Raw genomic sequence first — 6,009 nt, 5'->3', positions numbered from 1 at the left:
TGAGTTTCCTGCTGAGCCCAGTGACCAGTCTGAGGCTGCTCAGAGCGTGCAGACGTGTAGCTGGAAGCTTCTCGCCACCATGCTGAGCCGTTCTGGTGCTTTCCCTGCGCTTCAAACCATTTCTCTGAGATGGAGCTGCTTTAATCAGGATGTTGAATCAGTTATGACTCAGTCAAGCTTAATACCATTTTATTGTTTTGATTTAATACAAGTTGTTTTTTTTATTATTATTATTTGCTGATCATTTCAACTGTATTTAATTTAAAAACTGTGCAAAGACAACATATCAAACACTAGAAATGAAAGCATTTGTTGTTTTCTGAGAAAATTAAGACTCATTCTGAATTTAGTGGCAATGAAACATTAAAAAAAGCTGGAGCAGAAGCATGTTTATCACTTTCAGCTAAATGTCTTGCTGAAATCAGCAAAGCCTTCCCTGAAAAGCACGTTGTCCAGATGGCAGCGTGCACCGGATGGCTCTGAAACCAGCCAGATGTTACGTACATGTTTGTTTACAACATATGTGTTTCTGAAAGCAGTGACCTTTCTGGACTTTACTCTTTTTAGCATTAAAAGATGTAAAAATGAAAAGGAAGCAGCAAAAATGTATTTAATTAGTCGTAAAGAAAAGATTTCTGTACTGGCTTGAGTTGGTTTTAGACATTTTCAGCGTTTTGATGTGCATCAAGAGAAATGGAAATGAGCAATAAACTCGCCTGAATCTTTCCAGATAAGATGTAATTTCCTAGATTTTCCCAGATATGAAAATTCCTGAAGATGAGCTTTTTCCATCTTCAACATCCTGGATGTCTGCAGTAAATTTCTTCTTCTGTTCTCCAAAATTTCTCTTGCTTGGACCCAAATTTTGTAGCATGTCAGCATTTATACAATTTTTCACCTTTTTCTGTAACATTCTTCAACATTATGAAGCATCTTACGGACATCAAAATGATCTTTTATTCTTTTTATGCAACATTTCTCATGAGATATGTTGTCTTTGTCCCATTTTTAATTCATTATGGGTGTTAAATTAGTCAAAAAATTACATTTTTAGTTGTTTTAGTTTGTTTTTTTTTTACATTTCTTAACCATTTTTTTTGTTACATAATTTTAAATTAAATGAAAAATAATTTATATTTCCACTGAAAAGAATCATAATAACTGGAAAAATTGTGTTTTTGGGACCTTCAAATCAAATAATTCTGTGTTTAAAAGACCTTAAAAATGAGTCAATGCTTTATCTTTCCTTTTAATTTATTTTTGGGCTGTTTTATGTTTAACATGGTGGCTTGAGCCTTTGTGGCAGCTGTTTTTGTTGTTTTCTTTTTTTCGCAAACGCACTGTAACAGCTTCTCCAAACCCTCCAGTGTCAGACTCCAGGTCCGGCCAGCTGGATTTCCTCACATCCGGTAGGAGAACCACATGGAGCTGCAGCATCCAGCGCTGAAGAGGAATGTAGAGGCGATCTTTGTCTTCATTTACATTTAAAAAAATGAATGCATGTGTTTTGTTGGTGTATTTTCGGCAGAGAAGCTGGTGGCAGGAGCAGAACTATCCTGGTTTCTCACAAACAGGTTTGTCTTCAGTGGCAACCAGAGAAAGTGCCAATCTTCGCCGGAGTTTTTGGTGTTTGAGGAAATGTATTTTTCTTTCACACACACTGAAGTGGGCTCAAAAAACAGCATGTGATGTTTGCTCTTTTTTCGTTTTGTCAGCTTCTCTTTCCATTCAACGCTGTTGGGTCCACTCCACCAGCAAAACTTGAATCTAGCTGCCATGAAAGCAAGAATTTATTGGAGTAATTTCCACATGAAGTCCAGGCTGCAGTCCAGTTTATTTCTCTCTGTTGCGTTTTTAGCAGAGCCACTCAATCATTTCTGATGAAATTCAGAAACAAACCTGTTCGCAGTTTGCACAAACTTCAAATTCCTGAAAAAGATTCTTATTTTTTGATGCTTTCAAATGAGGACTTGTTGCCTTGGTAACAGATGTAATAAAATGAAACTGTCGACTCGTGCTTCCTCATGACATTTACAACCAAGTTTCATGTTCATGTTAAAAAGAGGAAACCACTTACTGACATGCAAAACAGGAAGATAAAAACACCCACAGATGTAAGCCTCTGAAACTGAAGTCTGATTTCATGTCTTTTGTAAATATTGTAAAATAAACGCTGAACTGTATCCTCAGACCCACGATGACCCAAAGTGTCCGTTTAACTTTTCTTGCTGCACAAACATGAAGTGGCGTTTACGTCGGTGGAGTGGAGATGACTGCTGTTATATAACATCCCTCTGAAAGATGGACTGCAATGACTTTGGTGTTTTAGTGATGTAGACTCGAGAGCCCACATGACATCAGCAGTTTTTTAATGTCATGTCTGCTGAGCAGAGAACATGAGCGATCTCTGACTTTCTGTCCTATTTACACCAGCAGGTTGAAGCTCATTGGACGGGACGTTTGGCTGAGCTTAAAGTTAGGAAGGATGCAAAAAGTCCAGCTATTTGGAAGAAAAATCTCCCTTCTGTCTTTGTTCTAAGCACATCCTAAAATTTCAAGAAAATGCACCTTTTTCCCTGATGTCAAACAGGGACGGTCCTAGCCTGCATCGCGCCCGGGTGGCATCCCCTCCCCCAGCAAGCTAGCAGGGTGAAAAGAATTACGTGTCTCAGATTACAATAGTTTTAGATCAGGAAGACTAAAGACTGAATACAGTCTCCTCTTTCCTTCCGTCTTCGTTGGCCGATCACCTGCTAGATTCTTCGATCTTTTAATTTCCATTTGTGTTTATTTCTCATCTGATTCAAGAATGAAAACATTACAATCCTGCAACGCCGTCAACTCAGTGTCAAGGTGACGTTACGCAAATAAATTTGCTCTTTTTGTTTATTTTTATTAACATGACCAACAATAAGTGAAAACATGTCGACTTTGTGACGTTATTTAGATAACTAAAACTTTGTTTGGAAGCATTTTCTACTGTTATTTACTTAATAAGATCAGTGAGATGAGATAAATCTGGCCTGGGACTGATTATCGTGTCGGCACTTTTAGCCCACTTTGCCATTGCAGAAACCGCCTCTGATGTTAAACCAAAAAGTATTGAAGAAGGACACAGCCAGCAGGTCCCAGAGGTGAAGCTGATGCAGCGATACCTTCAATTATAACAACACAAGGAACTGGGTCCAAATTTACTAAACTGGGAAAATTCGCATGTGATTGGAAATCACAAATCAGCGTTGATAAACAGCGTTGATAAACAGCGTTGATAAACAGCGTTGATAAACAGCGTTGCGTCAAGTTCAGCAGGTGATGATGGATCTATTTTAAAAATGACAAACAGCCGACCAGAACCAGAGAAAAGTTGAAGAAAAGTCAAAAAGCTGCAGAAATCAAGAGCCTGGAGGCCGTGTTGTTATTTAATACTCAGCTTGTTTCTTGTAACCTCAAAACAAACCAGATGAGCATGATAAGAAAAGTATTTCAGAGCGGCTCTTTACCTCAGATAAAGAAAAGACACTTTATAGGAACTTATTTTATGAATTAAATCAGCTTTAATTCAAGTTTTATTGTTTTCTTTCATGTTTTAGGATCCAGCCGCTGCATGTTTGCTGTACAAAAGCTTGAAGAGCTTAACAAAGTTTAGTCATGGCAGTTCTAACTTGCACATTAAAGTTCTCAGGTTGTTTCATAATCAAATATTTCATCAATGTTGTGAATCCGCCTGTAATATTTATCAAAGTCTTTTTTCTATGAATACAGTATTTATGTAGAATGTGACCAGGCACAAGAATCCCCGTCTGCAGCCTGGCACTGCGCCTGCCAGCAGCAGCTCTATAAAAACAAATCTGTTTGAGCCTGTAGCAAAGCAACAGTACATCTGGACCCATGCTTCCAGGAAAATCCAATTAAAACAACAAACTGAGGTCCTCAAAGAAACCTTTTCATCTCTCAAGCATCCCCTCCTGCTCCAGCCGGGATCTTCTGCACAGTCATGGAAGAAACTGATGCCTATCTGACACTTTAACGCCTATCAGACTGCAAGTCAAAGACAGATTAATTCAATCTTACAGAGTTTTTATAGAGTTATGATCAGAACAAGACCAGACATGTGAGTAGAATGACGGTGATCAGACAGCCAGAGTACCCCAGCCAGAGCTCCCACACAGCAGAAACCAGACATTACTGGGATGTGACATGATGTGCTATTTCTGGGACAAAGCATGATGGTTTGTGGCTCCCTGCCGGTGATTGGCTGTTATAGGCATGTCTCTCCATCTCTGTGGTGAGAAGTCTAAGCTGTTGAGTCTAAATAAGTTCATCTTATCACCTGTAACACAGAACATAAAGTGAAACCTGTAAAACTTTCCACAGCTTCATTCAGAATAGAGAATTCTGAGCCGCTTTCACACATTTATGACTGAAGTAGGATGAGAACGCAGGAAAACGTATTATTCTGCTGTGGAGGGATCTATAAACGTCCTGCAGGATCATCAGCCTTCATGCTGCTGCAGAGCAGTTTCATGTCAAATAGATCAGATTTGTATCAGGCTGGATTCCTGAAACTTAAAAACTCTTTAAAAAGACAGAAATAACTCTTTGGAGTTTGTAGGTGAATCAGCATGAAGGCCTGGTTATCACACACACACAGGTGCAGAAACACAAACGCAGGAGAACAAAGAGCAACTTTTTCAGCTGGAACATCTTGTCAGCATTTTCAGATGTTTTCTGGTGCGTGTGTTTGCAGACAGCGAGAAGACAATCAGCTGACGTCAGTGATGCTACAAATACATTTTGTATTTTGTGGTGCATTTATACCTCGCTGCTTAAAGCTGCCTGTAAATATACACACACACACACACACACACACAGACACATATATATATATATATATATATATATATATATATATATATATATATATATATATATATATATATATAAATGTATATATTTATATATATGTATATAAAACACTTCCAGTCCAGTTAGAGCTGCTTTCTGTTTCTCCTCAGAGACTGAGGCAGATTGCTTCCCAGTTTTAACCCAACAACAGGCCAGTAGGAGTGATCATCCTGTAAGAAGTACCACTAACATCTCCCACAGCTGAGATCAATGAGTTACTTTGTCCAAAGGGATTTAAGCACTTTAATTGCTGAGTCAGAGCAGCCGGCGGCCCGCTGGGCCATGATAACGGAGCTTTGTCCTGCATGCTGGAAAACAGGCCTGTGGGCAGCAGACTGACCTGACCTCAGTGTTTGCACCGCGAGTCAGCTGCCGCTTTTTGCATCAACACCACGAACAGGACAGCGATTTCTTCCAGGAGGAGTTAACAGAGCATGATGATGGTGTTTGGTCATGCTTAGCAACCGCTGTGTGAGAAAAACAAGCAGCCGGTTACGGCGTGGAGCTTCATCTGAGCCTCATGTCAGCTGAAAAATGATTTACAAGCTTTAATCCAGATAAAACTTGTGTTCAATGAGGGGTTTTCTGAGGTTTTTCAGTAGATTACAGGCAAAGGACAGGATTAAAGGGGAGTCTGGCTCTTTATTGGCCAAAGCTGTGAAGTTTCTGCCTGTTCTGACTTTTCCTGTGAGATCATCATACATGTAGGATCACCAAACTCAACACAGATACTGTCTTTACTTTTCTTTTCATTTTGTCAGACTTTGCTGCTTTACATATAAATTTATCAGGAACTCATGAATGTAAATGTGTTTTAACTTTCACTGTTCAAGCAGAAGTGTTTCAGTCCCCAACAGCCTCATCTGAGTGTGTTATTTCTGTTATGAGAGCTTCGACTTCGTGTTGATCTCTTATTGGAAGCCTGTCTGTAATGTTCAGGAACAGTGAGCTGCTGTGGCTCCAGCTCTGAAGACGATGGCTTTCTTGTCGCTAATGACTGAATTTACACTAGGAGGAAATCCAAGTGAACACAGAACATGAAGGTTTCCTCTTTAAAACCCGGGACGGATGTGAAACCCTGGTCAAGTTGATCTGAAAGCTTCA

This window comes from Telmatherina bonti (genome assembly GCF_933228915.1).
Source record: "Telmatherina bonti genome assembly, chromosome: 9".
NCBI classification, from domain to species: domain Eukaryota; kingdom Metazoa; phylum Chordata; class Actinopteri; order Atheriniformes; family Telmatherinidae; genus Telmatherina; species Telmatherina bonti.
Note: the sequence above shows the minus strand (reverse complement) of the source record.